The sequence below is a fragment of the Sapajus apella genome, unplaced genomic scaffold (assembly GCF_009761245.1).
Source record: "Sapajus apella isolate SASKATOON/1434 unplaced genomic scaffold, GSC_monkey_1.0 scaffold32, whole genome shotgun sequence".
Taxonomy (NCBI): Eukaryota; Metazoa; Chordata; class Mammalia; order Primates; family Cebidae; genus Sapajus; species Sapajus apella.
The window spans coordinates 21696755-21723762 of record NW_022436972.1 but is presented as its reverse complement, the minus strand read 5'-3'; the positions used below and the strand labels follow the sequence as shown (position 1 = coordinate 21723762).

Below are 27008 nucleotides of genomic sequence, written 5' to 3'. Positions count from 1 at the left end.
AATTATATGCCTGGGCCTCCTGGGCCTTCACTGTATCTCCAGCTTTTGGCACATTGCAGAGCATACAAAAGATAACTGATAAATGTTTGTTGAAATAATGAAATTCTCAGTTGCACAGCTCACAAACATGGATATGACAGCATAGGGAAGGAATTGGCCAGGGCTCCTTTGCAATATCCCAGCAACTTGCCCTCAGAACAAATGCCCATCTCTGCCAGGGGCTAGGGCTAAGCCCCTATCTGTGTTGGCTGTTGTACTCAAGATTGTGTAAGGAACAGGTAGGAATCAGCCTGCTGGCTGAAGAGTCTCAGAGCCTGCAACCGAGAAGGACCAGGGCAGTCAGGGACAGTCATATGGGCAGGACTGCTGCTCACAGTGCAATTCCAGGATTTGTCTATTTAAGAGGCAGTGCAATTTATGGAACGAACATGGGATTTGGGGTCAGATACCCCTGAATTCAAATCCCTATTCTTTACCCTTGAGCTGTGAAGGTTAAGGTCAGAATCTTTGGGGCAAGACTTCTTGGGATTGAATCCCAGCTTCTCCACTTCCTGATTGTGTGACATTAGAGACATTATATAACCTGTCTGGGTCTCAATTTTCTCATCTGTAAAACAAAGAATAACAATTCTTGCTTCATAGGGCTACTATGAGGGTTAAGGAGTTAATAATTATAAAATTCTTAGAACTGGGTTTGGCAAACAGTAAGTACTATACCTAGGTTTACCCAATCATTCTGAGCCTCAATTTTCTCATCAGAAAAAATAGACATATGTAGAACACTTGGTACAATGTCTTACATGTGGATCACTCTCAGTAATTATATTATTTCTATTACTGTTACTTCTCTTGTAAGTGGAAGATCCTTTCTTGGGATAAACTAAATTGATTAATAGAAGGCTTCCTATGGATACTTCTGGTCTCCACTGACGATTTCAGGAGGAAGACTTTTTCTTCATGGTTTTGGGCCAGTCACTTCCCTTTTGCCTTACCTTCTTTGTCTAATGTTCTGAGAACCTTCTTCTTAGACCCAAATACTACAATGCATACCCATTTCTCTGACAGAGAAGCAAAGGAGGGATGCATTCGTTTCTAAGGGTTGTCTTGAGAAAATACCACAAATGTGTTGACTTAAAGCAACTGAAATTTATTCTCTCACAGTTCTGGAGCCAGAAGTCTGAAATCAAGGTATCGGCAGGGCTATGCTCCTCTGAAGGCTCTAGAGGAGAATGTACTTGCCTCTTCTGGCTTCTGGTGGCTCCAGGCATTCCTTGGCTTTAGGCAGCATAACGTCAATCTGTTTTTGTCTTCACTTGGCCTTCTCCCTCTGTCTGTTTCTGTCCCAAATCTCCTGCCTTTTTCTTATTACCTGTCTTTGAATTAAGGGTTCACCCTAAATTCTGGATAATCTCAATATCCTTAATTATATCTGCAAAGACAATTTTCCAAATAGGTTCACATTTACAAGAACTAGGGGTTAGAATGTGGCCACATCTTTGGGGGTCAACTATTGAACTCACTATAAGGAGTAAAGTGATATATATATTCACTATAAGGTGTATATTAGCCCCTAATTGGGGCTGCATAGAAATGCATCCCTTTACCTTATTTGGGCCTACCTGTACCTCCTTTTCCTTTTTTCTTTTCACTGAACACTTGTTCCAGTTTTGTCTATTTCTTATAGATGGGATGGTCACAGCCAGAGGAGCAAGCAAAGTTCACAACCAACAAATCTGCTTATTTCTGTGCTACACCCTGGCCCACACCTGCAACTGCTTCTTGCCTCAGGGTTTGCTGTGGGCAGTACATGAGATACTTGACCCAATACTCATGTGAAAGTTTATTCTGCTTGGCCCTCCCAGTTGCCTTGCAGATATCCAGGAGAGTTAGGTATCACTCGAGACCTGGCAGTGCCGGCTTGCCCTGCCTGGATCTTCACCAGGGTTGCCTTGGTCACATATTAGATTTCATACATGGGGCCAAACCAGGAGACCTCAGTGAGCTGGTACAAGAAAAGGCAGTGGATCTGGGTCAGAGTAGGAATTATACTTGTAGTTGGACTGGGCAAATAGGCTCAGAGAAGGAATCTGGGTCAAAAACTTGGCAGACTGGCAGGAAACCTGAAGCCCGATGCACAAATTAAAATGAATACTAGCTTTCCACCTCCGCAGGTCAGTTCTTGGTTCTCATAAGTCTGACTGGGGGGGTCTGTGACATGCGGCATATCATGGATTGCAAGGGCCAACTAAATTTTTTCTTTCTTTCTTTTTGAGACAGAGTCTCTCTCTGTCACCCAGACTGTAGTGCAGTAGCACAATCTTGGCTCACTGCAACCTCCACCTCCCGGATTCAAGCGATTCTCCTACCTCAGCCTCCTGAGTAGCTGGGGTTACAGGCACATGCCACCACACCTGGCTAATTTTTTTGTATTTTTGGTAGAGACGGGATTTCACTATGTTGGCCAGGCTGGTCTCAAACTCCTGGCCTCAAGTGATCTGCCTCCCTTGGCCTCCCAAAGTGCTGGGATTACAGGCATGATCCACTGCACCCAGCAGGGCTGAACTTAATTTAGCATATATTTATTAAGGATTTGCTAAATGCCAGGATCTAGTAATACAGAGGTCAGACGATCCTTGTCTTCAATTAGATGAAAGTATAGCCATGGATACCCACATATAAGAAATTAATTGTCATAAAATATGATAACTAGATGTGCACAGTGTTATAAGAGGCCAAAATTAAGAAAAAATAATTCTGCCTTGGGCTGGGAAATGGGTCATGATGGGCGCACATAAGACATAATACTTGATCTGGATCTTAAAGAATTCAGTAAGGAATGGCTGAGAAGAGGTACCAAGTGGGTACCTCTTCTTCTTTTTTGTGTTTATCTCATCCATAGCCTAGACCTTGGGTGGAAAGAACAACCTTCATACAAGAACTTTTTTAAAAAACAAATATTACAGAGACAGTTAGTAAACATATCCCACAAATGAATCATGCTCAGGGAAACAATCAACCACAAAGAACTCCTTTTGTAAGGAACCGGCTTAATGGTTACTAACCTGACATCAGAGACCCACAGCCACTACTACTATTATTCCTACTAATTATGTATTAGTTTTAGACTTCAGGGTAACACTATGTTTCAATGACTTATTACTATTGAGCATTTCATGTGGCCTATTTGGATGTCTTTCTTATTTAAAATGTTTTTCATTTATTTTACATATAATATTGGTGTAAGACACTTATAATCTCAATCTCTCGTAAAGGTAAGAAGATACTTTTAGTACTATTGAATATCTGTTTGAACTTCTTTGGGGGTGTCTTCTAATCCAAACACCTTTATAATTAGTAGAGATGTTGTTAAATTTGGAAATGATGTATCTTCACAGAGTATTAATTTTGTTTGATTATTATTAGGTTGCATGTCAGTAATTTAATTGTGCAAGTTTTAAATATAAGGCTTAAATGTATTCCAATGCTAGAACAAACATAGATACATTACTCGACTTTTGATATATATTGCATATATGTCAGAATTGAGTATAAAATTCAAATACTTTCTGGAATCATAGAACAAATCTCTTTTAGATAAGATTTTTTAAAAAGAACATCCAAACTGGAAAGAAGTCAAATTGTCCTTGTTTACAGATAAAATGATCTTATATTTAGACAAGAACTAAAGACTCCACCAAAAAACTGTTAGAGCTGATAACCTAAGTAAATTTGCAGCATACAAAATCAGATACAAAAATCAGTAGCAATTCCCATAAGCCAACAGTGAACAATCTGAAAAAAAAATAAATCAAGAAACCAATCCCATTTATAGTAACTAGGAAAAAATAAAATCACTAGGAATAAAATTAAGCAAAGAAGAGACATAATTTTTTTTTAAGATGGAGTCTCTCTCTGTCATCCAGGCTGGAGTGCAGTGGCACAATCTCGGCTCACTGTAATCTCTGTCTCCTGGGTTCAACCTATTCCCCTGCCTCAGCCTCCCAAGTAGCTGGGATTACAGGCACCTGCCAGCACACCAGCTATTTTTTGTATTTTTAGTAGAGAGAGAGTTTTACCATGTGTCCAGGCTGGTCTCAGACTCTTGACCTCAAGTGATCCACCCACCTCAGCCTCACAAAATGCTTAAGATTACAGGTGTGAACCACCATGCCCAGCCCAAAGAAGAGAAAGATTTCTACAAGGAAAAATATAAAGCACTGATGAAAGAAATTGAAGATGATACACCCCTCAAAATGGAAAGATAGCCCATGTTCATGGATTAGAAGAACTAATATTGTTAAAATGTCCAGACTACCCAAAGTAATCTACAGATGCAATGCAAACCCTATCCAAATACCAATTACATTGTTCATAGAAATAGAAAAAAATCCAAAAATTCATATCAACTCTGAATAGCTAAACCAATCCTGAGCAAAAACACAAAGTTGGAGGCATCATACTATTTGACTTCAAAATATACTACAAAGTTAGAGTAACCAAAGCAGCATGGAACTGGCATAAAAACAGACACATAAACCAATGGAACAGAATAGAAAACCCAGAAATAAACTCATGCATTTACACCACCTAATTTTCAACAAAGGTGCCAAGTACATACATTGGGGAAATTATTATCTCTTCAATAAATGGTGCTAGGAAAACAGGATACCCATATAGATAAAAATAAAACTAGACTTCTATCTCTAATCATATACAAAAATCAAATTAAAATTAATTAAAAACTTAAATGCAAGACCTGAAACCATAAAACTCCTAGGAGAAAACATTGGGAAAATATTTCAGAACATTATCTGGGCAAAGATTTTTCTTTTTTTATTAAGACCCAAAAGGATAGGCAACAAAAGCAAAAATGGATAAATGGGATTGCATCAAGCTAAAAATCTTCTGCATAGCAAAGGAAACAATTAACAAAGTGAAGAGACAGCCTACAGAACGGTGGAAAAAATGTGCAAATTATCCATCTGACAAGAAATTAATAACCATAATATATAAAGAACTCAAACAACTCAACAGCAATAAAACAAATAATCTGATTTTATAATGAGCAAAAGATGTGAATAGACATTTCTCAATAGAAGACATTCAAGTGACCAACAGGTCTCTGAAAAAATATTCAAAATCACTAGTTGTCAGAGAAAAGCAAATCAAAACCGTAATGAGATATCACCTTATTTCAATTGAAGAATGCAAAGAGGAACACTTTTACACTATTGGTGGGAATGCAAACTAGTACATCTACAAAAAACAATAGGGAGATTCCTCAAAAAACTAAAAACAGAATTACCATATGATCCAGCAATCCCACTGCTGAGTATTACCCAAAAGAAAGGTAATCAGTATGTGAAGGAGATATCTGCATTCCCATGTTTGTTGCAGCACTATTCACAATAGTCAAGACATGGAATCAGCCTAAGTGTACATCAACAGATGAATAGATGAAGAAAATATGGTATATATACATAGTGGAATATTATTTGGCCATGAAAAAGGATGAAATCCTGTCATTTGCAGCAACATGGATGAAACTAGAAGTTATTATGTGAAATAAGCCAGGCACATAAATGCAAATACTATGTGTTGTCACTCATATATGAGAGTGAAAAATAATTGATCTCATGGAGGTAGTAAACAGAACAGTGGTTACCAGAGGCTGGAAAGGGGAGAGCAAAGGGGAATGAAGAGAGGTTGGTTAATAGGTACATTAACACAGTTAAATAAAAGGAGTAAGTTCTAGTGCTTGATAGCACAGTAGAGCAACTACAATTAACCATAATTTGTCATAAATTTCAAAGTAGCTAGAAGATTGGGAATCTTCTCAATGCAAAGAAAAGATAAGTGTTTGAGGTGATGGATATCCCAATTACTCTGATTTGAGCATTGAACATTGTATGCTTGTATGAAAACATCCATGTACCCCACAAATATGTACAACTATTATGTACCAATAAAAAAGGGGGAAACAGGCCTTCAAAAATACAAGAAAAAAATCCAGACACAAAAGGCTGCATACTATATGCATCCATTTATATTTTGAAAAAGGCAAAATTACAGGGGTACAAATTAGCTCAGTGGTTGCCAAGGGCTGGGAGGAGAGGAGGGAAATTGACTGCAAAGGAGCATAAGGAAATTTGGGCATTATGAAAATACCCTTTACCTTCATTGTGATAGTGGTTACATGATTGAATGTATTTGCAAAAATTCAACCAATTATACAATAAAAATTTTAATTATGTAAATTATATCTCAAACCTAACTTTAAGGAAAGTCGGGTTACTCCAGGTTCCCTTTCCAGACAAATTCACTGCTACATCCATTTTTTTCTAATCTGCTTTTATGAATACCTAGAAGGAAGAGTTTGAGAATTACTCATTTAATATCTCTTTAAAAGAGGGGTCTTAGAATATGATTCTGCATGAGTTAAACCCCAAGATCTTGAATAATTTAAACTTGAATAATAATTTTAGGCATAAAGGTATAGGGCACTTCTGAACTGTATAAAATACCAACATGCCTACACACAATATTTTATAGATACATAACCATTTATCTCAGCATTGCCTAGCTTCTTTATTTGTGAAATATTCACTTGGGACTACAAACCAGCAAGAGATGTGCATTAGTTTGCTAGGGCTGCTGTGAGAATGTACCATAGACTAGATGGCTTAAGTAACAGAAATTTATTTTCTCACAATTCTGGAGGATGGAAGTCCAAGATCAAGGTGTCAGCAAGGTTAGTCTCTTTTGAGGTCTCTCTCGTAGACTTATAGATGACCACCTTTTTGCTGTGTCTTCACATGGTCTTCCCTCTGTGTTCTAATCACCTCTTCTTATAAGGACATCATTCATATTGGATTAGAGTCCATCTTAATGAGTTCATTTTTAACTTAATTACCTCTTTAAAAACCCTATCTCCAAATGCAGTCACATTCTGAGGTATTGGGGGTTAGGACTTCAGTATATGAAATTTGGGGAGACACAATTCAGCATGCTTCCCACCCCTTCCCCCTTCCACCATATACATTTTTCCTATTCCAGCCACTCTCCAACCATAGTGCCTCTCCCAACATGTAGATTTCTTCTTCTTGATTCGCCTTGGTTACTTCCACATGTTGGTCAAACATCTGTAAGAGGTAAAAGGAAATCAAAGCACTAAGAACTGCAAATACGCCAAGACACTGTATATAAGCCCAGGTAGAAAGAAATGTGTCATTTCATGTTGATATGTATTTGTTTGCTTTGATATATTTCTACAGATCCTTTTCTTGAAAGGCTATATGGAGCAGCTTTGAACACCTAAACTGTATCAGGAACATACCAAATATGTGGAACAGAATCTTAAGTGCTGCCCATACCACACAGCCTTGTACTCACTGCTCCTACACATATAAATGGGTGAAGAATGGTTGAATAGCAAATATGTAGCAAGGCAACAATAGTCCAGTTTTTAACCCCAGCTTCTCTGTAGCTAACACAAATAATTCATAAGCTGAGTCCTTACATTAATTAATTTATGAGCAGTATAATTATTTATTTCAAGCTGAAAACATTTCTCTGGCTCTGCTTCCTCCACCACAAAATATTCCCAGGCAGCTCTGGGAGAACTGGAAGCATGTTTTTCCTCCAGTATTTGCCTGGCCTTATAGAACAGCAAATAGAAACATAAAGAGCCCAATCTGTATGTACATGCAGTTGATGTAGACTACTTTTAGGTTCAAGTTTTGAGCAAACAAAATACAGACAAATCTTCACAATTAATACTAAGACTAGGAAGTGATGAGCCCATTAAGGTTGGGTGTGAGGCATGGATAAGGATCAGTGAAGAACACAAGGTCAGGGTGATAACAAGCAAACAGGACATAGATAAGACGGAAGCCAGAAACATTTCAGATTACACCATAATGTCATCAGGAAGGGAATGGATGAATAATCGCAGCATTGGCTATCTTCTGTGGAGTGTTTCTTCCTCTTCAAGGCCTGCATTAGGTGCTCTACATATCATAGGCTTAAGCTGAGCACAGCTACTGCCATTAGCCTTGTAGGATCCCTCATTTGCCAATATAGATAGTGAAGCTCTGTAAGATGCACTACATGGCGGATTTAGAACCCAAGCACCAAGTTTTCCCTGATGCCCAAGCCCATTCTCTTATGCTTTCCATCATAATGGTCCCACACTGTGGCTATAGCATTACGTTGTATTATGTGTTACTCATAGTTCATCATATTGAGTAAACAAAATGGACTTTGAGTAAACTGGGCAGAGTTTGTTTCTAAGTATGGTTCCAATTTATCTCAATTTTTTAAATTGCCTACATAAAGTTCAAAGAAACCCTAACATGCAGATTCTGCTAAGAAGAAGATGCTTCAAGAGAAGAAATGCAGTTGATTTTTGCATTCAGGTTCTGATGTCCAGAGTAAGCTAACTTTATTAATGGGTATAGCCCCTTTATTGAAAGGGGTGAGACAAGTTCTATTTTGCAGCAGTTAGGAAGGCATGGTCTCTTACAGGTGAGGCTACCATCTAATGGGAGATAGAACAGACTGGATTTCTGAATAAGTACATGAATACATTTGATTACAGTATTCCCAGAGTGATTGAAGGGATTGCTATAATGCTTGGTGCCAATTGGCATGGTCAGCAGGGACACGGGGGGAGAGTCCAGAAAGAAGAAACTTGATAAAGGAAAGTGAATGAAAGAGAAGAGGGAGCACCAGGGGATGGCCATGGTGGCTGTTGTAAGTGCTTTTGGCCCAGGCACTCAACAGAGCACCTACGCCTAGATGTGTAGAGCTAAGATCGCTTTTGATGCCTGGGTTGGATCCAAAACTTCCAGTCAGGTCTCCCCTTACTCAGGCGTCTTGACTTTTGCATTCCCACTGCTGTGACTCAGACCTGTGTTTTCTGGGCTGGGAAAGGAGTATGGCAAATTATCAGGTCTGAAAGGAAAGGAGAATAACTGACAACCATTATTCCTGCACCCTGGGAAGAGGGTCCTGCCTGCCTGGCCCTGCCTCTCTTGCTGACTCATGCTGTAGTCATCACAGTGCCTTTGAATCATTCAGCCTAGGAACCCAAGAATCAGCTCTGACACCTCATTCCCATGCATGGCATCAACACTGGGGAATTTTAATCCTAGACTCTTTTTTGAGTCTGTTCCCTGATCCATTCCACTACCAATGTGTTGAGTCAGGCCTTCCTCCTCTCTTATTTGGAGCATTAAGAACTTCCCAACTGGTCCTCCTGCCTCCAGTCTACCCAGGCAGCCCATTGTCTGACCTTCCACCTGAGTGATCTTCCTGGAAAACAAACCAATCTTGTCACTCCTATGCTTCTTAAAGTGTAGGATTCTCAACTGAAGACTCCTCTGAACTTCAAGAATCCAGGGACAAAATGTACCTTTATACCTTTATGTAGCAGAGGTAGTTAGTGATTAACAAATATTCCTTGTGTATCCCCATATATTCCAGCATCCCTTGCAGTCAGGTTGGGGCATGGGACTAATTTGATCAACTCAGTATAGTAACATGCTATATTCCATGCTTATCTGTGGCTCTCATTGGAAGTCATAAGGGTTGGATGACTTTTTTGAATGGGGAAACAAATTAGTTACTTCTTTAGTTACTTCTTACTAATTGCAATATTTGGGGGGACAAAAAACAAATCTATAAAGACATGCAAGCTATAGGAAATAAAATATTAAAAGAGAGTCCTTAAGAATGAATATTGTGGACCACTGGTGTACAGAATATAGTCCAAACATGACAATCACATCAAAGCAGATGAGACACAAAAGCCATTCTGGTTTTATTGACAATAAAGTCTTGTTGCCCTGTGCTTTGCCAACCTCGACCTTGACTCATTATTTCCCAGTCATGTCTTATATTTCCATGTGTGCCTGCCCTTGCAACCTCCAGTCCCTGATCCCCAGCCTATCCAATTCCCCGTTTATCCTGCAAGACCCACCTGAAATGTTGAGCTCAACCTTCTCTGTTGAGTTCCCATCGCCCTCAGCCATAATTTTACTCTCAGTGCTTCTTTCATCATATTGGTCTTTTATCCCTGCATTCCTAACTGTTCGTTAAAACGTGAACTTCTCACACACAGGTGGTGTCTCCTTCCCATCTCTCTGCCCTCTGACACCTAGGATAGTGCCTGGCACAAAGCAAGTCATTCACCAACTACAGTTTCCTTGAGGGTACTCTTCTAGGCTCCTCAGATGAGTGGGTTGCATGTAGCGATGAGTAAACTATTTACCTAAGTGCCCCTTTGCTATTCCTCAAGTGTGCCAAGCCTGCCCTCCCCCAGAGCCCTCACGTTTGTACATATCTCTGCCCAGTACTCTCTCCAGACCTCACATAGCCCTCTCCCCACATCAGTCAGAGGGGCTTTCCCTGGTCATTCTCCCTTTCTCTCCTTATTTTACCTTATGTAGCGCATCTGGTACATTTTATTTTGCATTTACTGTTAAGTCTTTTCATTGTTGCCCCCAAGTAGACTATAGACTCTGTGAGGTCAAGGGCTTTGTCTTGTTCATTACACATTAGTTGGTACTCAAAAAAATATTTTTGAATGAAGAAACAATAAAATTATCATATTTTAACACATCAAATCTGAAACCAAGCCTCCTTTTTCAAGCGTTCTTTTCATAAAGCCATAAAGCTTTAGATTAAGAAAGGAATTTAGAGGGTTTACTTGAGCTCAGGATTCTCATTCAACTGGAGTGGAAGCAGAGACTTCTGACAGCAAAATAACATGCAGGGCTGAAGCTAGAACCCTTGTCTGACTCCTAGCAAAGTGTCTTGCATTTGGTAAGCATTCAGTTAATCAATGAGTGTTAAGTTGAATTAAAACTAGAAAAGCCTGAACAATTGGAAGACTGTGTGTGTGGCTTTCTGCTCTGTAATAAACTGAGCTCAAAAGACATGGGCCTCTAAGGACTTACTTGAGAAAACAGAAGTATAGCAGCTGGGGACCCAGGTTCTTACCCTGACATATGGACTTTGTTGGGCAGACCCTGACCAGTGAACCACACAACTACCTGACTCTCTACACTGCATGTCCCCCCGATCTGTAGACATAGCTGGCACTGTTTGCTGGTCACCAATGGATGTTGAGGGCCAAAGGAGAAAAGGATCTCTCTTTTAGCCAGGAGCACTGAGTAGGTGACTGCTAGGGACAAGCAAGGAATGCAATGTCAGCCCAGCATGGTAGGTAGTGGTTGAGGAGCCTAGGAACTAAAGCTCCTTCCCTTCTCAACCTCGTACTCTGGGCCAGTTACTGAAATTGTCTAGACCTTCACTTCAAAAATATATCCTATAGTTAGGAACCAGGGTTTCATTATAAAGTTCTTGGCACATACTCCAGGACTAAATTATATAAGGTAGTGGTGCAAATTGCCAACCCAACAGTGCCTTCCACAATGAGGGGAAAACATAATGAAACCTTAGTTTGGTAGATCATAACAAAATTGCTTGTATTATTCCTTCATCTCTCCTTTAGATGGAAAAGCATCACCTTTTCTATATGTTCTATGCCCATTTCAGCTTCTGCCCTCAGACTCTCAGGAATACAAAGAACTCTTTCTCTAAACACTCATGATTAAACAAATTAGGAGATTTCCTAGCCTGATGTACAGTTGTCCAGTAAGGACCCAGGTTCCACCACTCTCCTCTTCTGCAGCATGACAGACAATCATCAATGACCACGGGGTCCCAGCCCCAACCCTTGGAGTTTACCTCATAATTCCTCACAGTCCAGAGAGTCTTGATAATCAATTCGAACTGTTAGATGAAATGAAATTATTTACTGTCCTCAGTTTCAGTTGTATAAATCGAGGATCAGAATGTACAAACTGTCCTCAAACTTAAATCTCTAGGTCATGCATTTCTAAATCAAACGCGGTGCCTGTCTTGCAGGATTTGTTTTCTCTCTTTTTTGTTTTTCTGTTTTCCTCTAAGCATACAAGGAAGAACAGAGATTTCAACCATTATTTCTTAGTGAACTAAACATCAAACTGAAAGTTTTCAAGTCTGCCGTGACACAGTATTTCTCCCTCTGTCTTTTGAAAACAAAGCCTAACAATCGATGGCACAGTCTCCTTAAGCTGTGTCCTAAATATACAGGGTTGGGCAAGATGCAATGTTTTGGTCAGTCACTAGGTGGCATCTAATTGAGGCAATGGGTGAACTCTCCCAGAAAGAGCGCTTTTGAGAGCACACCGCAGTTCTCCATTTTGGCTGCCATTGTTTGGTGGGCGTGTTGGAGTTAATCCATTGCCATCTGTCTTTATTTTGCTAACTTACTCAGTCGGACGCCACACAATTGAGTTCTGCAAATATCGGCTCTCCAGTACAGCAATTACTATCTCTCTCTAAACAATATCACCACACAGCTTTCTTCCTGTCTTGCTAGAGCTTGAAGCATTCAGGCTCATTTTGACTGGCTTTGTTTATAGCATTTGTCATCTTCAAAGATGAAAGAAAAATGGTCTGAACTCAAAGCCACAACAGGCACGGCGTCTCTTTCCAAACTGAGAACATACCAGTCAGCATGTTCCTATTATATAAAAACGCCAGGAAGCACAGCCAAGAATGTGGGCTTGTACTTGTGCAGCCCATGAAGACACCACCACCTCCTCCAGGATGCAGGATGCAGACAGAATGCATTTTGTTGTTGATGATGATGTTCTTTTAATATTTGAGGGACTGGTGGGAGGGGTGGCAAGTGAGGCACATGGAAGTAATAGGGGAAGCAAAAAAAAAAAAAAAAGAAAGAAGAAAGAAAGAAAAAGAGAGAAAGAAAAGAAGAATAGCAGAGGAGTGGGGGAGTGAGCTGATATTTGAAGGACCTTTCATTGCTGTTCCAGAAGAGGGATGAATTAATCATCTTAATAACCTAGAAATTGTGTTTGTCTTCCATTGTTTGCTCATTTCATCCATTCATGCATTGTGTATTGAAGATCTACTCTGCGGTTCAGGCAGTGTATGAGATGTTCCAGATGGGATCGGTTCACCAAGAATCATTGTCCTCTTGGAGCTTACAATTTGTGGGGAGACACATATTGATCAAGAAAACACAAGCACAATAGCTGTTGTGAAATGGACACAAAAACACACAGGGTGTTGCACAAGACACAGTAGGTGCCCTCACCCAGTCTTGGGGCCAGGAAAGGATCTCTGAGATAGGTGAAGATGAAGGGGGTTTTTAGAGTATCATTATTTTTTATTGTACTCCCACGGGCTAAGTACTCTGCTTTGCAATTAGCAGATGCTAGATTCTTTGCTTTTGCCTTTTTTCCCCACCAAAATTGTATTAAGATTTCTATCCATCTTTTATCTTTAAGTCCAATTTGTTCAAAGTTTCCAATGCCTGGCAAACCAAAAGTGAATTAAACATTAACATATTAGTTTACATTGCTATTTAGTGTTTTTCTTCAGAATCGATTCACTATTAAAATTTTAGAAAATATGAGGCAGTTTGGGGAGCAAAGAGGAGGAGGCAAGAAAAAGGGGAATATACTATGTTTGACTTCTCCACTGTATTACTGTATTTTCACATGTAATTTCTATCTTCAGGGTTTCCACTATGAAGCAGAGGGAGTCCATATCCTATGTATAGACATAAGAGTCAAGCAAGGGCAAACCCACTAATATGCAGTTTTTGGGAACTGTAAGCTCCGTGAGTTTCATCATAGGTGCTGGAATAGGTGGATATTGTAAGGATTCAATGTGGTCTCTCTACTTACCAGTGCATTTGTGAGTGACCTAGTCTTGTAAGACTTTATCTTGACAAACAAGTCTATTTGTCATTAAATATTTGCAGTCTGAGTCTTTTAAAGTCATCTCCTGGGAGAATTGCATTACCAGGCAGTTTGAAGACCAACCCCAACTACATATGTAAGGAGCCTTTGCTTTGCTTTATTTTGGTCTTAACTCATTGTGCCCCTAAGCTGAATTGGTGTGTCAGGCAGCTGTCTTTCATGACAGTGAGATTCTCCTACCTGAGACCAAAACCTTCCAGAAGGCTCAAGTGGCTGGGGCCTTCCACGGGGAGTGGCTGGGGCCTTCCATGGGGAGTGGCTGAGTCTGTGAGATGGCTGGTGGATAGAGCTGGGATACTCTCTTCCATCTACCTCTCTGGAATCTGCCTATACTGTGGACCTGGTAGTGTCCTGGGGTGGGAGGTGCAGAGGGCAAGTGAGGATACCAGAGGAAGAAGAAATGTCACTTGATCTGTGGCAGACACTGGAGGGCCAGGCCCTGTGCAACAGCCACTGTTACCATGGAAACTTCCAAGGAGACCGCTGAAGGCCACTAGAAGCAGCCCTGGCAACGTTCTTCCATTTCTGACCTCTCATTACATTTGACATAACTGACCAAACTCATTCCTGAGCCTTCTCCTTCTTTGGTTTATGTGACATGAACCCTTTTGGTTCTGCTCCTCTCACCCCAACTGACCTCTGTCAGCCTCCTTTGCGGACACTTACTTCACTCTCTCTTCATTTACTCATTAACCATGGTTACAAAAACCCGGCCTTAGGACCCCTGCTTTCTCTCTCCTCTTTTTTGAGATGTTTCCTCATTTTCTTGGTTTGGGCTATAAGTTTTCTAAAGGAGATATAAGTGGAATTCAGCAAAGACAGGGAGGAAAATAGTGTTCACTGGTCGGTTGCTGTTTCCTCTATACCTGTGGCCCTACTGCCCTGCACGTGGTGCCTCTGCTCATCCCCAAGAGAACCCTGCAAAGGTGGTGGGTCCTTAGCCTTTGCTCTTTTGTACATGATGTCCCTTTTGTCTGTGATGTTCCCTTTGTTCATGATGTTCCTTTTATCTGAAATTCTTTTTGCTTTCTCCCTCCACTCGCCTTCCAAATTTCTACTCCTTTTCAAAGCCCAGTTCAATTACTATTTCCTTTGTGGCATCTGCCTGAACTCCCCAAGCCCCATTAATCCCTTTGTCTGAATTTCATGGCACGAACATCATCCTTCTATTAGATTATTTACCACATTACAGCACACAGCGTAATTTGCAAATTTCCCTCCCCTCCCCTAAGGTTGTCTTTGGGGTGCTAAAGGACAAGATGAGGTCTTATCTGTCTTGGCATCCTGACATCTATCACAGTGCCTAACACATAGGCAGGTACTTCACAACCATTCCTTTATCGTGTAACAGCTAGTGTTTGTTAGTTCAGTGCATTATCTCAGACAGTCCTCCATACAACCCTATGGAGTTGGTCATTATCCAATGGAAAGAATGAGCTTTAGACAAGTTAAATAAATTGCCCAGAACCACACAGACAGAATCAGGACATGAACCAGTGCAGATGGAATCTCGAGTCCACACTGTGCTGCATGGCCACCCTCTGGAGGCTTGTGGTGTCCCCTCTGGCTGCTGCCCTACAGCCAACAGAGATGATCACTGAGCACAGGCACTTGCACACCCAGTGCTGAAGAAGGCAGGTGTGGATGCATGAATGAAAGGCAAAGGAGCAAATGAGTAAACCCACTCTCTGGGTCTTTCATACAATCCAGCTTTCATTCCTGCTCATTCACCCTACCTCCTGCTCCTCCCTTTTAGTCCCATAAGTGCCCCTCCACAGCTGACCTCCCTTATCTCATGCTGACTTCCAGCAGCACCTCGTTGGTGGGTTCCTCAGCCCACAGCCTCTTTCCTCCTCTCTCCCTCCTTGTGGCCCACAACACACACAACACCTAAAAATTAATTCGTAAGCCCTGTTGTCAGATCCACACTCCAGGATTGATTTTGGCTTCTGACTCATTGTTAAGTAAAATTGAAGCACTCAAGTCATTTCCTTACACATATCTATCGTTCTAAACAAAGCAACATTGTTGACTGCCTCTGGCCTGTGATTTGCCTGTGTTGTCTCCAGATCTTTGCCTGAGCCTTTCTTCTGTGTTTTGAACACCTCTCCCATATCAGGAACTGAGCAGGCTCCACAGAAAATGATCCCAGGAGAAACAGAACAGCTGGCCAGGCTCACCTAGCTAGTCCCACCATCCTGCCAGGCAAACCTTGGCATCCCAGCACCTGGATCCAAGACACTTTGCTATCATGTTCCCTCACATCTCATCTTCTCTCCCTCCTTGATCTGAATTCCATTCTGACCTGCATTTGACAACACCCAACGTTGTCTCACCAACCAACATCTATGCTTCAGCCTTCTTGCCCTCAAGTCCAGCATGTTCCTCTCTGGCTCCAAGCCCCTTTCACTCCAGCCTTTTACAACCATGTCATTCCATGTAAGTCACTTGTCCTTTGAACCGATTGCAGGCTGAGGAAAGTCTATATTTTCCTCACAGAGGAAAGGGTGCTGGGAGCTGAGCTGTAGATGTTCTGTTTGCTGTCTGTCATTCTAGGGGCTTGCCGACATCGGGCAGAATCTCCTGCTGGCTGAAACTCTCTCACCACAAGGGATTTCATTTTATGTCAGCAGTTTCATAGGCTGAGGGGGTGATAGAAATAAGAGAAACATAAAGAGAATATGCCACAAATGACTAAACTCAAGATAGACTTGGGGCAGAGATGTAGAGATTTGGTAAAAGTCCAGGAATCTAAATGCTGGGTGTGCTTACTAAGTGTACCTATGCATTAAACTAAGCAAACAGATTCCCTGTCTCCTTGACAACCAGAATATAAACATGTCTTACCTGCATTATCCATTCTCTTTGCCAAAGCCAGTGCATAATTAGTTGGGGAAAAAATATACATGCAAGATGAAGCAGTCCAGAGCTCTTAAACAATATTTATTCTTCATTGCTCTCTGATGAAGAGTTCACCTACTCAACCTCACTAACATCTCCCTTGTGTCATTTGTCAGCCATGCCTTTCACGTACTGGCGGAAAGCTAATACCACCTTGCTTCTCCCTTTCACTCAACACTGTTTAAGAGACTGTTAAACAAATTCACTAGGAAGGTTTCTCTGGAAATCTCTCTATTGACAGAGACACACTGGGATGGCCATAGATACCAACTGTTAAATAGCCTTCTGTGTGTGAAGGCCATGTTGTCACCAACTTAGAAAAAGAGGAGAGACCTTTCCTCCTCCTCATGGAGACCATACTCCTGCTTGCTCTCTCGGCATGCGACACCAACCACGTCAGTTACAGAGTGACATGAACCAAGCCCAGAAATTTGTCTTAACAAGCTGGATGATTTCCAGGATATGGAAGCCAGAAGCCTCTAAATGCTTAGAGGTTTTAGGGGCACAGCCTCCTAAAACAAGCAGCAACCAGAGTAAAGAAGCCAGCCCTGAGAAGATAGAATCTCAGCTTTCTAGTCTGGAATGTACCTTCCCCTGTGCCTATCCTTACTACCACAGCCTGGGGCTAATGGGTGGACTGTCAGTGTGGGAGGACCATGTTCTGACTCCCTTCCCGTGGGACACAAAGGGCCTGAAGGCTGCATTTAGAGGCAGTCATCACACTGAGCACACATTCATACACCCTAGCCTTGTACCCACAGGGCGTAACCTCCCCAGGAGTGGCGGAGGAAAGGATGGGAGCCAAGTGGTGAGAGGAAGAGAATAAACATCAGGGTAGGGGCCCTGGTTCTTCAAAACAAGTGTGAAGCAACAGGATGAAAGAATTACCGTGGATTGCGCTCCGAGGCTCCACTCCTTGGTCACTATGTCAGGTCTTTTCAGGATAAGTCTGAACCTTGTGCGAAGAAGAGAAGGGGCGTGAACCTGTGTATGTGCAGTGGGGTATGTACACCACCCCATGTGGATCCTGTGTGCATGTGCTGGCGCCTCTCGACATGTATAAATCCATATGATGCTGCAAGCTATACAAGTACTCCACATGTTAGCCTAACCACAGAACCATTGCCAAACCCAGCTCTGATGCAAAAAAGCCTCTTCCAAGAGTTGACAGGAACCATATTCAGGTTCACATTCTGGGAATCACTTAGCATGGCTGGGGGAAGGAGGAAAGTTAAGTAATGAGATGGAATGGAACAAAGAAAAATGCTACCAATTGTAATCACCAACATCCTGGGGGGGAGGTCACTTGGTGAGGAGAAAATAGGACCTATTAGGAATGAGTTGGGATTGGATTCCAGGTGGCTTTCCCAGAAAGCATTCAGCTGTCTTGTGAGAAGCAGGAACCAGAGACAGAGAGGCTGGCTGTGTGGTGGATTCCTTGCAACCCTGCCAGCGGTGGCTTAGTGTGAGGTGCAGGTGGATTTCTTGACAGGGATACATATCTTGGAAGTGGTAACAGATTTATGGCAACTAATTGCACAATAATAGCTGGCCTGAACAGAGCTCTTGTGCAATTGCCAGAACTCTGTACTACTATTAATTTACATAACAAACATTTTAGAAAAGTTATCGAGAATAACTTTTATTGAAGGTCACATACTGTTCTGAGCTCTACATATCTACTAATCTGCATTAGAAGTCTATGAAGTGGGTACTGTTGTTACCACTTGAATTCTACAGAGGAGGAAACTGAAGCAAAGTGAGCTTAAGTAACTTCCCCAAAGTCTCTCACTGTATGCAAAAGACAGGGTTAGAAAATAGGAAATTTTCTTCCAAATCCCACACTTTAAGTCAGCAAACATATCTGCTTCCTGTATTTACTTTTGTACAAAGCTAGTACAAATACTAGCATTCTAAAGAAGCTAAGAAAAGGTCATGATCCCTACCTTTAAAAGAGTTTATAGTCTTGGGGGAGAAACAGACAATGTTGCCTTCTGACTTAAGCAAATTTAGCTATTCAGAAAGTTTCAGATTCTTTTTTTTTTTTTTTTTTTTTTTTTTCCGACATGGAGTCTTGCTCTGTCACCAGGCTGGAACACAATGGCACGATCTCAGCTCACTGCAACCTCCGCCTGCCGGGCTCAAGCGATTCTCCTGCCTCAACCTCCTGAGTAGCAGTGACTACAGGTGCACGCCACCATGCCCAGCTAACTTTTGCATTTTTAGTAGAGTCAGGGTTTCACCATGTTGGCCAGGATGGTCCGCCTGCCTCGGCCTCCCAAAGTGCTGGGATTAGCAGGCATGAGCCACTACGCCCAGGCTCAGATTCTTTTTATAACTAGTGCTAGCCTCTTGAGGTTAGAGACATGTGGGGAACTATAAATCCCCTCCCCTACGACCTCAAAAATGTCTAATTGAACCCCATGTGACATATAGATGCATATTGGCAAGGAAGCACAAATACACACAGTCAACTTGTTCAGCAGTTTGGGGAAGACACCCTCTGGCTTAGGCAGTCAAGCAAGCACTGTGCATTAAAGACTCGAGCTGGGGCAGATGTCGCCATAGTCCTAGGAGAGCGCTGGACAGTTCTGGGTGGGATCAGGCAAGAGGGTCCTCTGCGAAGGAAGGGACAGAGACCAAAATAATTTGGCTGATGGTGGGTTTAGATATACCACCTTCTTGTACCTTGTTCATAAAGGAGAGTGAAGTCAGTGCAATATTTCTAACTACTCACCAGTCTTGACACTATTTGTATTACCAAAGAAATTATTTCACTGAAGATGTAGGGAATGCTAGATAATGCCCCTGAAGATTCTGGTTTATGATCAGGCTGCTCATGGGCTGGCTCACCACCCTGGAGTGTTGCTTCTGATTTGGTGCTTAGGCTTCCTGCTTCACGGGTCCCACCTGATTACTTCTATGTGTCCAAAATCAGCACTATTGAGTCATTTTGTTCTGGTATGCCTTTCCCAAATGGTACTTTGTTATTCAAAATTAAAATAACTGGCTAGCCGCAGTGGCTCACACCTATAATCACAGCACTTTGGGCAGCCAAAGTGGGAGGATTGCTTGAGACCAGGAGTTTCAGACCAGGCTGGCTAATATAGTGAAACCTTGTCTCTACAAAAAATTTAAAAGTCAGCTGGGTGTGGTAGTGTGCACCTGTTGTCCCATCTATCCTGGAGGCTGAAGCAGATGGATCGCTTGAGCCCAGCAGGCTGAAGTTGCAGAGAGCCATGATCACACCACTGCACTCCATCCTGGGCAACAGAGCGAGACCCTGTCTCAAATAAAACTGAAAAATATAAAATAAAATAACAGAAAACATTCCATAACATTTTTTTGCTTACTGTCATTGAAGAGCACCTAGTTTGTGCCTGACACAAAGCAGATGCTCAATAAGTGTGAGTTTTCTTCCCTCCCTCACTATCTCATTTAGTTCTCATGGAAGACACTATGAGGAAGCTGTTATATTTATTTTATAGACAAGAAAACAAAAGTTTAGAGTTTAACTTATCCAGTTCATGTGACCACAGAGTGGCCACTCTGGCTTCTAATGGGAGCACCCATGCTCTTCCTAGTGTGGATACTGCCTCTCTAATAATCCTAGCTGAGCTTTGCAGATGTGCATTGGCAAAGCCCTTCCACATGCCCTGTGTCACTAGATCCTCAGAACACTCCTGTAATATGAGAATCACTATTTTCTTCAATTTTAAGTGAATGAAGCAGCAGCTCGGGGAATTACAACAATCTGCCCAGGTTTTCTAAGGTAGCAAATGGGTCCATTTGAATTTGAGCCCATGTTTTAAACATTGCCTAAATCTTTGCTTTTGGTATCACACTACATGACATCTCAGCATGACACCCAAAGATGGTCAAAGGGTCAATGTAAACTGAGCACAGAGGACCTGGTTCATGGGAAGCGAAGTTCCAACTGGATCATCAGTTTTAGAGCAGCCCTTAAATCTTATCTCAGTAGCACGGAGAGGCCACTTTTAATAAGAATTATAACTAACTTTTTCATTACATGTTATTGTTTATAAAATACCTATTTTATGTGTTCTAATTTTGAATGCAGAGCTACTGCATTCAAAAACAGAACAGAAAGGTGACCATATTTTTCAAGCTAGCTAGGCCCAGCCCTAACAATATTCTTAGATGCTGAATCAGTTTCCACACCCTGAAGGCCACTTTCCTACGTGACAGTGAGCTTTCTTGCTTCACTTTATCTCCTTGAGGCTACCTTGATCCTCCAGGTATAATTTTCTTGATCCTTTAAAAACAGATTTGCTGTATCATGATTATATGCCTTTTGAAAATAAGTTAGAAATGTAGGATAGAATAAAGTAAGCATTTAAAAAGTATCCCACTTACCAAGATATGGTAACATTAATATCTGGTATATACTTCCTGTGTGTGTGTATATAATGGCTTCATAATATTTCATCAAATATACATGTATGTGTGTATTGTTATTTATGTAAGCATTCCATCCCTAATTCCTAATTAATGAACATTTGCTGCTTGGTTTCTTTTCAATTTATATACAACATTTCAATGGAAATCTTTGAGGATTCATCTTTTTATACTTGTCTCATTTTCTGGAAATGGAATTGTTGTTGATGGGAATATGCTTTTTAAAGGTTTTTAAAAACATGTTGAAAATTACCCTCCCAAAAAGCTGAGTCTATTTATATGCTCACTAGGACAGCATAAGCACATACCTTTCCCACACTGCTGCGACTGAAAATTAGCAAACCTTTATTCTTTAACAGCTGATAGGGAAAAACAATAACTTTGTTCACGTTTCTTTCACTACTTAAAAAGGTGAACATCTTTTTATCTGTTTATTAGTAAGATGATCCTATCATTTATTTTCCAATCTGGAGGTTTTTGTTGTTTTGTTTTGAGATGTAGTCTTGTTTTGTTGCCAGGCTGTAGTGCAGTGGCACGATCTCAGCTCACTTCATCCTCTAACTCCCTGGCTCAAGTGATTCTCCTGCCTCAGTCTCCCAAGTAGCTGGGATTACAGGCACGCGCCACCATGCCCAGCTAATTTTTGTATTTTTAGTAGACACAGTGTTTCACCATGTTAGCCAGGATGGTCTCATCTCCTGACTTTGTGATCCGCCCACCTCAGCCTCCCAAAGTGCTGGGACTACAGGCATAAGCCCAATCTGGAGTATTTTAAGAACAGAAGTGGGTGCTGACTGGAGAGTCAGTGAATGGGCTTATGGTCACACTATGGCTGACCATTTGCATTTCTTAGTTTGAGAATTTCTTGTTTGTAGCTTTTTCTTACTTTTCTATTCATTTGTATGCTCTTTTCTTAATCACATAAAGGTCATGCTATCATAATAATATTAATCCTCTGTAATATGTGTTAAGTATATATTCCCAGTAGGTCACTTATTTTATTTTTAATTTTGAAAGCAATACAAAAACATCATTTTTAAAGTTGGTTTCAGATTTCTTAATTCAACTCTTTGAGACAATTGTGGATTCCCATGCAATTATAAGAAATAATATAGACAATCCTCTTTACCAAGTTCTCTTCAGTGGTAACATCTTGCAAACCTATGGCACAACATCATAACCAGCTATCGGCATCAATGCCTCATGTTGCTCTTTTAGAGTCACAGCCCCTGCCCTTTCACCCTCTCCTTAACCCTGGGCAATCACTAATCTATTCTCCATTTCTAATAATTTTGTCATTTCTAGACTGATATATAAATGGAACCATACAGTATGTAACCTTTTGGGATCATTTTTCTTTTTCACTCAGCATAATTCTCTGGAGATTAATCCAGTTTGATGCAAGCATCAGTAGTGTGTTCCTTTTTATTACTAAGTAGTATTCCATGTTATAGCTGTATCCCAGTTTGCTTAACCATTCACCTTTTGAGTAACATCTGGGTTGTTTCCAGTTTTTGCTGCTACAAAAAAGCTGCAATAAGCATTCACATATAAATTTTTGTATTAACATAAATCTTCATTTATTTAGGATGAATGCCTAGGGGTGTGATTGCTGCCTTATACAGTAGTTGCATGTTTAGTTTTTTAAAGAAATTGCCAAGCTGTGTTCAGAGTGTCTGAACTATTCTATATTCCCACCAGCAATGTATAAATCACTCAGTTTTTCTGCATCCTCACCAGCATTTGGGGTTGTCACTATTTTTTATTTTAGTTCAGCTAAGTGGATAGTAATATCTTATTGTGGTCTTCATTTGTATTTCCCTAATGGCCATTGATAGTGGATATCTTTTCATGTGCTTATTGCCTTTTGTCTCGCCTCCTTGGTAAAATATCTCTTCATATCTTTTGCCCATTTTCTGACTACATTGTTTGAGTTTGCACTGTTCAATTGTGAGAGTTCTTTATATATTCAGTTATTAGTCCTTTGTCAGATATGTGGTCTGCAAATATTTTCTCCCACTAGGTATCTTGTCTTTTCTCCCACTTAATAGGGTCTGTCACAGAGCAAAATTTTGACATTTCTAATTAATTAATTTTTCCTTTTATGGATTGTACTTTTGGTGTCAAGTCTAATGATGCTTGCCCTATATCCTAAAAATATTCTATTTTTTTCTAACAGTTTTATAGTTATAACATTTAACATTTATGTTTGCAATTCATTTTATATTAATAAATTCTGTGTAAAGTGTGAAAGTTAGATTGAGGTTCAATTTTTGCCTATGGATACAGCTCCAGAGTATCGTTCTTGCTTTTTTTTTTTTTTTTTTTTTTTTTTAAAAAAAACTTTTGTTAAAAACCAGTGGAAAATATTTCTATGGGTCTCTATCTAGGTTCTCTATTCTGTTCCATAGATCCATGTGTCTGTCTCTCTACCAATATCATATGGTTTTTTTTGAGATGGAGTCTCACTCTTGCCCAAGCTAGAGTGCCATGCTACAATCTCAGCTCACCACAACCTCCACTTTCCAGGTTCAAGTGATTCTCCTGCCTCAGCCTCCTGAGTAGCTGGGATTACAGGCATGTACCACCACACCAGGCTAATTTTTGTATTTTTAGCAGAGCCGGCATTTTGTCATGTTGGCCAGGCTGGTCTCAAACTCCTGATCTCAAGTGATCTGCCCGCCTTGGCCTCCCAAAGTGCTGGGATTACAGGCATGAGCCACTGAGCCTGGCCATATAGTCTTGATAAATGTAACTGTTTAATAAGTCTTGAAATCTGAAAGATTGATTCCTCTTATTCTTCCTTTTCAAAATTGTTTTAGCCATTCTAAAGTTTTTGCCTTCCCATATAAATTCTAGAATAATCCTGTCTATGTCTACAAAATTCCTGCTGAGGTTTCAATAGAATTGGGCTAAGCCTTATAGTGAGTGGAATGGTGGTAGCTCTACAAATAATACACAAGTCATAATCTCTGAAACCAGTGAATGTGACCTTATTTGGAGAAGGGGTCTTTGCCAGTGTAACCAAGTTAAGGATTTTGAGATGAAATCATGCTGGATTATCCAAGTGAGACCTAAATCCAGCAACAAGTGTCCTTATAAGAGACACTCAGAAGCAGACAGAAGAGGAAGAGACCATTGGATCATCATGGAGGCAGAGATTGGAGTGATGAGGCCACTAGCCAAGGAATGCTGACAGCCACCAGTAGCTGGAAAATTCAAGAAAGGATTCTCCCCTGGGGTCTTCGGAGAGTGTGCTTGAGTGCCAATACCTAGACTTTAAACTTCTGGCCTTCAGAACTGGTAGATAATAAATTTCTGTTGTTTTAAGCCACTCGGTTAAAAGTAATTAGTTCTAGCAGTTATAGGAAACCAGTAAAAGGCTGTATATCAAAATATGTTACAAGACTTTTGATCTTATCTAATCCTGTTTTTAACTGGCTTCCTCTGACCCTACTCTGGAGTGGGTAGAGGGTGGGGGATAGAAGTCACCTCATTGTTACTGCCAAATGGAGCTAGAAATCCAGGTCTATCATTCAGCACCAGAGATGGGGATTCTTTTTACTGCTGGGTGAAGATGGGAATTAGGCTCCCCATATAATCTCCACTGATGCTGTTGGTGGGGAGTGGGATACTTTTGTACAGGCCAGTGGAGATGCAAGTCCTGGTTGCCTACAGGCTCTTCTCTGACAGTACTGCAGTGGGGAATTGGAGTTCCTCGGTACAGCCTCATAGAAGGGGAAATGTAGGTTCTCCACCAGGCCTTTGCTGGTATGGGTAGGGGTGGGACCACAGTTTTTTCTGAGATGTTTGGCTGAAATACAGCAGAGCAGTTATTGACTAAAAGTTGTCTGTCTTTCTAGACTGCCCCTTTCCTCTTCCTTTGGCTAAAGAGAGCAGGCTTTCTTTGGGGCTTTTTTCAGGGGCCAGGGGTCTGCTCCTATTAGCCTTTCTGGGTTGCTGGCTTCCTCAGATCCAAGCCTGGGGTGAATGAAGCAAAAAGAAAACTCAGGGAACTCACCACCATGTCATTTCACAGGTCCTGAGGTCCCTAGTTGCTCGTGCCTCCTTCTCTTCACCTTTTAGAACCATCTCATGTTTGCTTTAGATCCAATATCCAGGGAGTTTAGTTGTATTTAGTGAAGAAATAGGAAAAAGTACATCTACTCCATCTTCCTAGAAGCAAACGTTTATTTTATTTTTTAAAAATAACTAACGCAACCTAAAGAAAACATCAAAACTCCTCGATGCTTCCGCCTTACCCTCACTGCAGTCTCCATAAGTAATTGCTGCGTCTCCAAGTGCCTGCAGGCAGTTAATTCAAAACAGAAGGCTCACATCTTCCACTTCACAGTTCAATTTAAAGTAAGCATTTTTAAGTAGGTACTATATTTACCTGGATGATTCAAAAAGGCATATAGAGAAAAATCTCCCTCCCATCCTTATTCCATAGATACTAAGTTCTCTTCCCTAGAGGCAACCAATATTAGTATCCTCCTGTGTATGTTTCCAAAGATATGTTATGCATAGATTCACAAATACATCATACCTCTTGAGATAAAATGTATTGGTTTTCAGTTACTGATACCCACTTTCCCAGTAAAGAGGAATGCCCTCTTTCCTCATTGCTGGCTGGGCAGTGCCTTCTAGAGTGGAAAGAGTATACCTGCCACTCCATAAACAGACACACCCCTGTGACTCACCCTGACCAATGGAGATGTGAGCAGAAGTCACATATGCCAGTCCTAAGCAGAAAGTCCAAAGCCATTGTGGGCTTCCACTCCCTTCTGGCTCTTTTCCTCTGCCATGAGAACAGATGTCCAAGGGGCTGCTCTTCCAGCCTGGGTTTCATATGTTTTGTGGAACAGTCTCAGCAAACTCACAGCCACTGTATTAGTTAGCTATTGCTGCATAACAAATCACCCTAAAATTGAACAGAAGCTTACATAAAAATATTTGCTGTCTCACAAAATTTCTGAAGGTCAGGAGGCTGGAAGCAACTTGGTAGGGTGACTCTGTCTCAGGATCTCATACGTTTGCAGTCAAGTCACCAATGGTTCTTCAGCCAACTAAACGCTTGACTGGGGCTCAGGCATCTGCTGCCAATATAACTCCCTTGTGTAGACATCTGCAGGAGGCCTCAATTTCTTGCTGGTTGCTATCAGGAGGTCTCAGTTCTTATCATGTGGGGCTCTTCCTCAGGCTACTCAACGTGGCAACTGATTTCCTCCAAAATAAGTGATCCAAGAAAGAGAGAGATAGCATGTGCTCAAGATGGAAGCCACGGTGTCTTTTATTATCTAATCTGAAAAATGGTATCTCATCACTTCTGTAGTATTCTGTTGGTTGCAGAAAACCAACTCTAGTGCCATGTGGGAGAGGACAACAGAAGGGTGTGCATGCCAAGAGGCAAGGATCACTAGGGCCATTTTGAAGGCTGGCTGTCACAGCCACAGACAGGAAAACAAAGGGGAAAAAAAAGCATGCTTTTAATATTTGGGCATTGGTTGTTGCCTCGATATAATATATTGAAACCTAACTGGTATACTATATATCTTTATAAACTTTCTTACAGTTTTTTTCTCTCTATTTTCAAAGATGAAGAATGGAGCTCCCTTACACTCTCTTTAGCTTTCTTACACTACCGTCCATTTCTTGAGTTTGATTAGTTTTATTATTCTTTTTAGGTTTTCCTATTGGCTGTGCATATCACTGTAAATTATGTATTTGGATCTTGTTTCATCTGATTTAGACAGCATTAGTTTACCATCCACTCTATAGAATTAAAATTTTGCACTTCTCCTAACATCACCTCCTTCTACACTTCTGTCAGTGATACCATTATTTGTG

General features: G+C 41.0%; 1 protein-coding gene across 1 annotated transcript in view; it reads right to left on the bottom strand.

Moving 5' to 3' along the window:
* SMIM2 (small integral membrane protein 2) overlaps positions 1-25803 on the bottom strand; it is a 36620-nt gene extending 10817 nt beyond the window's left edge. Inside the window, exons 1-3 of the mRNA XM_032294747.1 lie at positions 25421-25803; positions 25180-25334; positions 7041-7142 (exon numbers count right to left, since the gene is read on the bottom strand). The gene's annotated coding sequence lies outside the window, so the exon portion shown is untranslated. The remainder of the gene's footprint in view (positions 1-7040; positions 7143-25179; positions 25335-25420) is intronic.
* Between the last annotated feature and the right edge of the window lie 1205 nt (positions 25804-27008).